We start from the raw sequence: 11653 nt of genomic DNA, 5'->3' as shown, positions 1-11653 counted from the left end.
ATACACAATAGCTATTACTATTGTTAACAAGCTCTGACATCTAATCTGGTGCCAATTTTTCCTCTCATGGTCTTGTTCTCAAACCTCTATTTCTAGATTCATTGCTCAGTTGAGTCCTTTCTAGACTTAAGACTTCGCCTGCAAGGCTGTCCCAGTGGGCACAAGCTGGGGTCAGGATATATAAGTGAGCATAGCATGAGCTTTTCTGACAAGGGGAAATATGACAGGGCCCTGCCTAAACAGGTCAGTTGCCACCCCCATTGTCTCAGGCCTTCTCAGCTGGCAATGGCTTTAGGAAAATAGGAACAGTGCTGCATTTAAGGTACTCAGATGACAGACCCATCAAATATGTGACCTTTTCCTGGGAAGCCTGGTTTCCATGGTGAGCAAGGCTTTACCCTCTTTATCAAGCCACACTCTGTGACTCTCAGTCTGCCCTGGAATGTGATGGCAGTGGCCCCAGCAGCTGGGTGGGGACATCTGCCCATGGGCTGCCCCTTTTAACATCTCCAGGATGGAGGAGGGGCTGAGATAGCCCCATAGGCTGTCTGATGCCATACTTGCCCTCCAACTGGGAAGGAGCTGCGTAGAGGCCTGACACTGTCCACTTCACTTCTATCGCATATGCGTGTGTGTGCGCGTGTACACACACACGTATACACACACACACACACACACGCACACACGCACACACATAATGACTTGTGGCCAATTAGCTGCCAGTCTGGGTAGAAAGAAGGGGCCTCTTTCTGTGCACCCTGCTCTTAGGCAGAGGCCCCTGACCCCCTCTACCTCATCTTTGGCAGCCAGGGCAGGGACAGAGTGCTTGCCTCCTGGACCTTGGCAGAGCATTTATTCAGACCAACCTCTGCAGCTGCCAGAACAGGAGCTGAATGCCCAGCCGTCTGCCAAAGCTTGCTAACTTCTTTCTTCTTTCTTTGAGCTATGCAAACGGAGGCTGCTGAGGAATGTGGCAACTACCCTCCCTGCCTCCCTCCTCCTTCCAGGGCTTGTACTCCCTCCGTCCCCAGGCTGGAGTCACATCAGAAAAATGCAAGGGCAGAAAGAAATCCCCCAATGTGTCATGATATTCCGTTTCCGCCTGGGTGTTCAGAAACAAGAAAAGTGCACCCCCCTACCCTGAGGGTGGCGGGGGTGGCAGAAGTAATGTGGTCATAGCCAGAACTTTGTGAGTATCACCTCCGTACCTCCCTGGGGCAGATCACCTGCTCCCTCAGGGTTATGTTTCCTCATTAATAAGTCGGGGTGAATTACACTGACTCAGACTGCAGAGCACTGAAAATTAACCAGGAGTATAAAGAGCACTGATACTCCTAGAAGTGCCAAGGAATGCTACATTGCTCATTCATTCATTCATTTATTTATGTGGCACTGGGGATTGAATCCAAGGCCAGCATATATATATATATATATATATTTAGTTTGAAGCAGGATCTTGCTAAATTATAAATTTTCCAAGCTGGACTTGAATTTGTGCTTTTCCTGCATCAGCCTCCCAGAGGGTATAGGCCACTACACCCAGGTTGCATCACAACTATAAGTTGGTAATTACTGAACTAGTTTATTGTTCATACATGGTCATTTAACAAGTGGCCACTGATTCTTGCCTTGTTATAGAAGCTAAGAACACTATCTTGAACAGGATCTATGCTCTGTTCTCTAACAGGAAAGACAGAAAAAACCCACAGCAATCAAGTTTCGAGAGTTGTGATGGGCAGTAGAAGGCTTCAGACCCAGAGGTCAGAGAGCTCAGTTTTCTGAGGAAGTGAAATTCAACCTGAGATTTGATCATCAGCTGTGGTCCAAGTGAAGAAGTAGGAAGTAGTCTACACTGAGGGAACTGCCAGAGTCAGAGAAAGGATGATGTGAATGAGGAACAATGGGCTTGATGTGACTGGTGTGACCAGATGTAAACATCTAGGTGAGGGTCAGCAGAAGAAGATGCAAAAGGAGGCTGGGCCAGATCACACGAGGCCCTCTTGGCTGTGCCAGAGAGTTTGGTTGAATTGTCAGAGCAATGGGCAGCCAGCCCAGCGTGAGCACGGGAGGAGGTGGCATGAGCAGACCTACCTTTAGGTACCTGATTCAGATTGGAGAATGGACTGGACGAGTAGTCGTAGCAGTGGAGAAGAGAAGCACATGAATTCAAGAGCTAATGTGCAAGATGAGAGAAAGGACAATGAGTCAAGAATCACCCTGAGTTTAAGCTGCATGACTGGGTGGAAAATGATGCCATCCACAGAGGTCGCCACATGGCAGAAGGAGAAGCTGTGCAACTAAAAATAGCAGGCCAGTTTGGTCTGAAGAGATGACCACCATGCCACTGGGGATGTCAAGGCACCACAGTAAGAACTGAGTCTGGGCTCTTTGCTGGAGAGGTGTCACTGGCTTGTGGAGGATAAGGAAGGAAATAGTTATAATACTACTGGCTGCTGTAAAAGAAAGCTCTCAGCTTTAGTGGCCTATCATACTCAAGCAAAGTCCAAAATGTGCTCCTAATAAGTGAGAGACTTCTCCAAATAGTTGCTCAGGGACTCAAGTCTTTTACCTATGTCTCTTCCAACTTTAATCTAAAGCTCACAAGGTCACTGTGATGGGAGAAGGGTACAGAGGGTCACACCTTTGGGAATTCTCACTTCTGTCCCCAGTCTACTGAAAATCTCACCATGGAGTCCTACCTAACTACAAGAAAAGTGGAAAAATGCATGTAGCTCAGTGTCCATGAGGACAAGGAATGAGTTTGGCAACAAGCTAGCCCACTTCTGTTATAGAAGGCACAAGAGTGAAGAAGAAAATCCACTTACCCATTCTTAGGTACCTACACACACAAGGCAAAAAGAAGGGAAGATAAACCACGTCTTCTCTTTCTTTCTTTCTTTCTTTCTTTTTTTGTAAGACCTCGCACTTGCTAGGCAGGCAGGTGCTTTTAACTTCCCCCTTGTTTCTCTTTCCTTCTTAGAGACCAACTGGAAAGGAAAGGGGCCCAAGCCACTTTAGTGCCTTCTATAAGTTGAGCAGACCCTTTGGAGGTGATTCAGAAGTAATTAATTACACTCACTGACACTAGTCACTTGTGCTCTTCCCTCAGGCTGGCTGTCATTCACCCTCTCTTCACTTCCCTTTTCTTTCTTTTTTTTTTTTGGTACCAGGAATCGAACCTGGGTACCTTGCGCTTGCCAGGCAGGCACTTACGCTGCTGAGCTAAATCCCTGGTCCTTCATTTCCCTTTTCTAACTGTCTATCTGCTATGTGTTGGGTATGATGTCTACAATGGTGGCTACTACAAATGCCACAAAGAACAAGTCAGAGGTCCCTATACTATTGTTTATTGTCTGACTCTCTTGGAAGTAAGTTTCAAAATTAGAGTTAAATTTCAAAAATAGAGTCTGTCTCTTATCTCGCCTACCATTGTATCCCTAGCACTCAGATCAACTAGAACAAAGGAGGACCTGTCAGAGGAAGGATTGTCAGATAAATGAATGGTTGAATGAAAGCCTTTGGGGATTATGCATCTGTCCTGAGTCCTATGAAAGGGAAGGAACACAGTAGTAAGAGAATACCCTTAGGCAAAGTGACCTCCTCTAGATAGAAGGTCGAGAGGTCTTTCTAGGGGAGAGTTTTGTTTTCATTTCTGGGGTGTGTGTGCATGTGTGTGCTATTGGACCTTCACATTGATCTATATCTCAAGTCCTTTTTTAATTTTTCACTTTTCATTTATGTTTTAGATATACATAGCAATAACATTCATCGCAGGGAATTTGTACCTGTACATGATATATCTTGTTTCTTCTTTTTTCTCATTCCCCTCCTCTCCCTTCAATCCCTCCTCCCCTCTTTGTTTACAAACTGTTACCTGTTTCTCTTGTTCCTTCTTTCCTTTTCCCTCTCCCCTCTCTTGTTCCCCTTTTCTTGAACGATTTCTTCCTGTTTCCCAATACCTATTATACATTTAGGTCCTTATTTATACTTTTGGTATTTAACACCAGAGAAACCATGTGATATTAAAACATACATTTATTTCACCTAGGAGTATAAACCCAGTGCCTTGCACAGAGCTACACCCTGGCCTTTTAAAAAATTATTTTTTAAACTTAGACACAAGGTCGTACCAAGTCTCCAAGTTGCCTGTGCTGGGCTCGAACTTGTGATCTTCCTGTTTCAACCTCTCAGAATTCTGGGACAACAAATGTATGTCACCATAACTGACTGGGAAGAAATTTTCACTCTCTGAGTTACCAAATAAGGCAGAGGGAAGAGCATACACGAAGGCCAGGTATAAAAAAAACCAAAAGGGTGAGCAAAGGATGTTCATTGTGGCTGGAGTGTAAGGCTCGCACGAGTAATGCAAGAGGAGACACAAAGGGCAGGCAGGCACCAGACTGCATAGGGTCTGACCAGGAGGACCCTTAAACTTCTGTAGGTCATCCTGAAAATGCATCGCTCAGGAGCTTCTTTGACATGCAGCCATTATATTTCACATTATTGTTCAAAGAAGATTTTTAAAAATTTTGTTAGTGATTCTTGTCTCATACTTAAATACTGTTTAAACGGCATTTTAGGACCCAGGAGCTCAAAATTAAAAGGATCCCATCTGCCTGACTGTACTTCTTAGAGAGTAGTTCTCCTTTTTAGCAAAACACACTGAGACATTCCTTCTTGCTCAAGTGAATGGGAAAATGACTCAACTTATATATGGCCTTATTTAATTATCACAACAGGCCTGGAGGTTGGCACTATTATCTCCATTGGTAGGTGAAGAAGCTGAGTGTTGAAAGAAATAAGAACTGCAGTTAGGCTCAAGTGAAGTGCATCTATTTAATTATAGGTTTTGAGGCTGATGCTCTTTTTATGGAAAAATAACAATTTGGAACCACTCTGCAAAGGTACAGATTGGTAGGGTATGAGATCAGAATTACAAAAGTGTCAAGTCACATGGGTCAGGTGAGATGAAAAGCAGTCAGGGAGTGTTTACTGCGGCCTTCTAGAGTACTGACACAGCATTCCAGAGGAGCAAAATAAGATCCCTGCATTTTAGGGGCTCACAGCCTATAGGTAAGAGACCAGTAGTTTTATTGCAGAGTGAAAGCTGTTTCACGACGGTATGGACTGAGAGTTAGGGGAGCATAGGAAAATCAGTGAAGCTTTGTGTGTGTACCATGCTGAGTGGAAGCATGAAGGATGCACAAAAACCAGCAGTCTAGATATTGACCCAATCTCTGTTCTCTTAATGTAATCATTTCACCAACACCTATAAATTGCTAATCATGTGCAAGCACGAGAGATAAAGTAATGAAAAAATAGACAGCATCCTGCCTTAGTCTACTAGAGTAGATAACCACTTCATAAATGACTACAGAGACCTACAAAAACAAGTAGAACTCCTCTGGGAGAATATAAACATGATAAACCAGATGTAGATGGCACACACTGGAATTCCAATGTTGAGAGAGGCTAACGCAAGAGAATCTCAAATTCAAGTTGCACCTGGGAAATTTAGGGAGCTCTTGTCTCAAAATCATTAAAAAAAAAAAGACGGGGGATGTGTAGCTCGCTGTTAAGGCACTATGGGTGCTTCTGGAAAGACAAACTGAAAATCAGAGGACTAAAGGTAAGAAGTTAATTTCTTTTCCTAGGGTACCAGTTGTTATGGCTTGTATCTAGATGTTCCCTCAAGCTTTCTCTGGTCGTAGGCAGGGCTTTTTGGAGGGGGCTGGGTTAGGGTGTGATGCTGGGATTGAGGGTGCCTCTCGACCCTGGATATGAGTAGCACTAACCCACAGGTGTATGGCTTGGACAGAATATAAAGGGACAAAAAGAAGCTGCTGCTGTTGCTTCGTGACTTTGCCATTTTGCTGCCTTCTGCATGCCATGCCATGAATTGTTTTTCCTCTGTGATGCCCTTTTGCCTGCCACTTTGCCTTGGAGCCAGCTGACTATGGATTGAAACCTCTACAAACTGTGAGCTGAAACAAACCTCTTCTACTTTAACTTTGGGTGTTGGGTATTTTTGATATAGGGGAATGAAACTCCCAACCTACTATGTTCGTGTTCTCTAAAATCAAAGAATGAATTTTAGGAGCCACAGAGGTTAAAAGTAGAATATATTTATTGAGAGAAGAAAGTTTCTGTCTGAAGAGAGACAGAAGGGGTCCCAAGAATGTTGCCAAGGACTCTGTCTTTTCCAGGGACTTTTATAGAGCAAAATCATGGGGCGAGATGGGTTCAAGATGGGGGAAGGCTGGGAATTTACAAAGCAGATGGGCCTAAAGTGAGACATATAACTATAGTTAGCCAATAAGATTAGTAGTTCAGGTAAAATTGATTACATTAGGGACAAATGGGGAAGCAAGTCACATAGGAAGCGGGCATTCTTAAGTAGCAGTGACTCTTCCCTAGGGTGATGGGAGGGTGACTCCAGGCTTCCTCGGGGTGATAGGGAACTAATTAGAATATTAGTCCTTAGGATGTGGATGCATTTGTTTGATCCTTTGTCTTGAGGCTTGGCCCGCAGCAGGGGTATCCATCTCCCCCACAGTTGTAGGATATCTGGGCTTATGCACTGCCTTTTTTGAGGATCCAGCCCTGTCTGACTGCCTATAATATTTCTAACTCAGCTGCCTGCAACATTTTGTCTCATCAACAGGAAAAGTAACTGAAACAGATTATAGTATCACAGAAATGGGATTGTTGCTATAACTGTACCTGACCATGTGGTTCAGGAGCCTTTGGAACTGGCTTGTAAAAAGACTTTGGAAAGGTTTGCAGATACTGGCTGAAGTGGTCTTGGAATGCTTTAAGATGTATTTTATGGAAGATTCTGGTCAGAGCTCAGAAGACCAGAATGCTGATAGAAATCCTGCCAGTAAAGACCAGACTCAGGAGGATTTTGCTGGGAAGAAGGAGTGCATTGGCTCTTCGATTTCAAGAACATGTGTGTTATCCTTTGACAGAAAATTTGTCTGCATTTTGCTTATGTCCAGAAACTTTGCCTGAGCTAAGATTAAAGACCATGGACTAATTAATGTTGTGGAAGAAATTTCAAGGCAGTTTTATGTTGAGGTGGTGGCATGGCTACTGTTCAGGGTTTTTACCCAGATGTATGTTGTTGAGAATCAATCAAAGAGCCCAGAAGAATTATTTAAAACATTTTGAAGGCTGGGAGTGGTAGTGCATGTCTGTTATCCCAGCACTCAGGGGGCTGAGGCACAAGGACCACCGTGAGTTGGAGGCCAATTTGGGCTACAAAATGAGTTCAAGGCCACTTGAATCACATAGCTCCCTGTATCAAAAAGACAAAAACAAACAAACAAATCAATAAGTAATATGAGTTTGGCCAGAATGGAAATTCAAAGACAGAGAGCAGCAAAGAATTTGGTTGTTGAGAAGGAACAGGACATTGAAACGATGGCCTGAGGTCATCACAAGATTCCACCCTTTGCAGTCTCAAAGTTGCAAAAGTGAAAGACTTTCTTTGGGAAGGGAGACCCAGAGTACCACATTGCAGAGTGATGGCAGCCTAGGGAATTTCTTCCTCAGGATTGGGTTCAGAGTGCTCAGTAATCCAGGCACTTGATCCCTACAGCCCAGAGAAAAGAAACTTGGCCACCAGCCCAGCTGGTGGCAGACTTTAGCATCATCCACATGGTGCTGCTTTTAGGTACGTGCAGAATGGAAGAGTTGTGGAGTTGGGAAGGCTTCCATCCAGATTTCAGAAGAAAGCCTAGGAGTCCAGGCAGTGTGGCCTTGTGAGGACAGTGTATGAAACTGTAAATGCGAAGCTGAAGGTTCACTGAGACCCCCAAAGGTTTGAGAAGCCAGGAGCATGAATTGTCTCTAAGGAAAGCTTCAAAGAGTGAGTAAAGACAGCCAAAGAAAGAAGCCATGGGAGTTTCAATCACTAGAAATGCTCTAGGGTTTTGTTTGTCTGTTTGTTTTTACTTTTAGAGACAGAGTCTCATTTTTTAGTGAAGCTGGCCTTGAACCCACCACATAGCCCAGATTGGCCTGGAACACATGGCAACCTTCTTGCCTCAGCTTACTGAGTGCTGGGATTACAGAAATGCTCTACCACACCTGGCCATATTTTTTTTTTAAGTAAGAATATTTTTGGTGTGTTCCAACATTGTGTAGCTGAGGTAGAACACTTTTGAGACTAGCCTGGGCCACCCTTAACTACATAGCAAGACCCTATCTCAAAAACATGACAAAAAAACAAAAACAAAAACAAAAATCCCAAAGACACACACATTCATGCAAAACAAGAATATTCTTGGTATGTTGTAGAAATCCAAGGGAAACAATTTTATGGAACTGCTAACATGAAGACAAAGATCTCTGTAATCCTCTTGTCCAGTCTATAAAGTCCAGCATCTGAGCTAGCCAGCAAGGGTGATAATACAGTGTTTTGTTTACTGCTCGAACAACACCTGGAATTCTGTAAACACAAAGTCTTATTGTATGTATAGGTAAACAAATTCAACACATGAATAGTTTCTTTGTTAAAAACTAAAAATGCCAGTATTGGATTTGTACTAATGTTCTGCTGCCCAGAAGGTTGTAGATTTACAAAATCTGACAGGCAGCCAGGGAAATCAAGTTTGCACTAAGCAAGTCAGTGAATGAGTTGATTTGCCTGAATAGAGGCTGTAGTCACAATGTAGTGTAACAGAACTATGGCCGCCTTCTAAATTCTACTTTTTTGGTGTGTGACAGGGTATCAATATACAGTTTAGGCTGGTCTTGAGCTCACTATATAGCCCAGGGTGGCCTCAAACTCATAGTGATCCTCCTGTCTCAGCCTCCCAAGTGCTAGGATTACAGGTGTGTGCCACCATGCTTGGCCGGGCATTTTTGAGATGCTAAGGAAACTGTGTCCGCACAAATTCAGAAAAACTGTTGCAGGTCATGTTTAAGATACACTGGCAAGGATATCCTAGTTATCCTGGTGTTTGTTCAAATTCTGCAGAAACCCAGAATTTCTGCAGATAGATTCAGTCCAAAGGAACATGTCTTCTAGGGTGCTAAGCTCTGGAGTTTTTTCATCCTTTTCTCTTCTGGTACTCTGGGACTGGGGCTCTTTTCAAAATGTACATGCTTAAGTGAAATTAAAGATAAAAAAGCTACAAAAAGGAGTCTCATATTGCTAATACAAATGGCGATTTATGACTCTAAACATTTTTTCTGTTTGAGACTTAGTAGTTTTGCCAGAATGCACCTAAGAGAGCATACAAGAAACGTACTGAAACCAAAACAGACCTATGGATCAATGGAGCAACATAAAGGATGCAGAAACAACCTGAGACACAATCAGCCATCTGATTTTTGATGAAGGGGCTAAAAACATATGTTGGATGAAAGATGGTCTCTTTAGCAAATGATGCTGGGAAAATTGACTATGTACATGCAGAAGACTGAATCTAGACCCATATCTCTCACCATGTACCAAACTAAAATAAAACTGGGTCAAAGGCCTAAATCTTTTTTTTTTTTTTTGATACTGGAGATTGAACTCACAACCTTGCACTTGCCAGGCAGGCTCTTATGCCACTGAGCTAAATCCTGGGCCCAAAGGGCTAAATCTTTTTTTTTTTTTTTTTAAGTCCTAGGGATCAAACTCATGACTTCATGCTTGCCAGGCAGGCGCTTGTGCCATTGAGCTAAATCCCCAGACCTAAATCTTAAAACAAAAACATTTAACCTGCTGGAAAACCAAATAGAGAAAACTTGTGAAAACATATGCATAAGTAAGGACTTTCCAAGCAGAATCTCAATTGCATAAGAAATAACACCAAGAATCAACAAGTGGGGCCTGGCATGGTATTGCATGCTTGTAATCCCAGCAGTTGGGAGGCTGAGACAGGAGGATCATTGCTAGTTCAAAGTTAGCCTGGACTACACTGTAAGTTTAAACCAACCTAAACTGAATAGTGTCTTGAAACCCTTATTACACAGACACACACACACACACACACACACACACACACCAATGATAAATGGGATTATATCAAATTAAAAAGCTTCTGCTCAGCAAAGAAAATAAGCAACAGGGTGAAGAGACAACCTACAAGAATGGGGAAAATGTTTTGCCAGCTTCAAATAGAAGACTAATAGCCAGGATATATAAAGCACTCAAAAAAATTAGACCTCTCCCCCCAAAATAAAAGACTCAATCAAGTTAGATGTGGTGGTGCATACGTGTATTTCCAACACTTAGGAGGTTGTGGCAGAAGGATTCTTGCAAACATAAAACCAGCCTGTGCTACATAGTGAGTTCAAGGCCAGCTCAAATCAAATAACAAGATCCTGTCTCAAAAACACAACAAAACAACACAACACAAAAGACAGTCAAATAATGGACAACTGAAATGAATAAATATTTCTCTTAAGAACTATAAATGGCCAATAAAAACATGTTCAACATCTTTGACTATTACAGAGATACAAATTAAAGCAACACTGAGAATCCATCTGACTCCAGGAAGAATGACTATCTTCAAGAAATCAAATTATAACAATGGTAGTGAGGATATAGGGAAAGTGGAATCCTTCCACAGTATACTGTTGGTGGGGAAGTTAACTAGTGCAACCACTACGGAATCAGTATGGAGATTCCTCAAAAAACTTAAACTGAAAATTCCATTGACCCAGCTACTCCACTACTAGGTATTTTCCCCAAAAGTGTCAAAGACATCATATTACAGTGATATACGCATACTCATGTTTATAGCAGAATAATTCATAACAGCTAAATTCTGGCATTAGGCTATATATCCATCACAAGATGAATGGATAAAGAAAATGTAGGGGCTGGGGGTTTAGCTCAGCGGCATAAGCGCTTGCCTTGAAAGCAGGCAGTCGTGAGTTCGATCCCCAGTACTGGTAAAAAGGAAAAAGACCAAAAAAAAAAAAAAAAGTGTAGTTTTTAGACACAATAGATACTACTGTGCCATAAAGAAGGATAAAGTCGAATCATATGTAGGAAAATGGATTCAACTTGAGACCATAATGTTAAATGAAATAAATCAGACATACAAGAGTAAATATGGCATGGTTTTTTCTTATATGAGAAACTCAAAGTATAAATGAAGTAAAGAGTAGAATAAAAGAAAATAAGAAACAAAGAGAGAGGTCTTCTTCAAATGGGAAGAAGACCAAGGGATGAAGGGAGGAAGAAGAGAGAGGACTACCAAAGGAAAATTTTAAATATGTTATTTATGTGTACCAACTCCCTACATTGAATGCAATCACTGTGTACTGCAAACGTGTATTAATAAAAATTAAAACTGGAGCTGGGGATTTAGCTCAGCGGCATAAGCGCCTGCCTTGCAAGCAGGCAGTCGTGAGTTCGATCCCTGGTACCAATAAAAAGGAAAAAGACAAAAAGTAAGTAAATAAATAAATAAATAAAAATTAAAACTGAAAAAGAGATGACAGAAAGAAGAAACCCTGGAAGCGAATTCATCTTTTTGATTCTTTTGTTCAGGGATCAAACTAACAACCTTGAGTTTGCCAGGCAGGCACTTAACTAAACTGAGCTAAACTTAACAGCACTGAGCTAAACTCCCGGCCCATCATCTTTCGGATTCTAATCATACCTTAGACACCAGTTTGTTGGGATTGTGGCAAACCACTG

This window comes from Cavia porcellus, unplaced genomic scaffold (assembly GCF_034190915.1).
Source record: "Cavia porcellus strain 051 isolate PalLab524CR breed Dunkin Hartley unplaced genomic scaffold, mCavPor4.1 scaffold_21, whole genome shotgun sequence".
Lineage (NCBI taxonomy): Eukaryota > Metazoa > Chordata > Mammalia > Rodentia > Caviidae > Cavia > Cavia porcellus.
Note: the sequence above shows the minus strand (reverse complement) of the source record.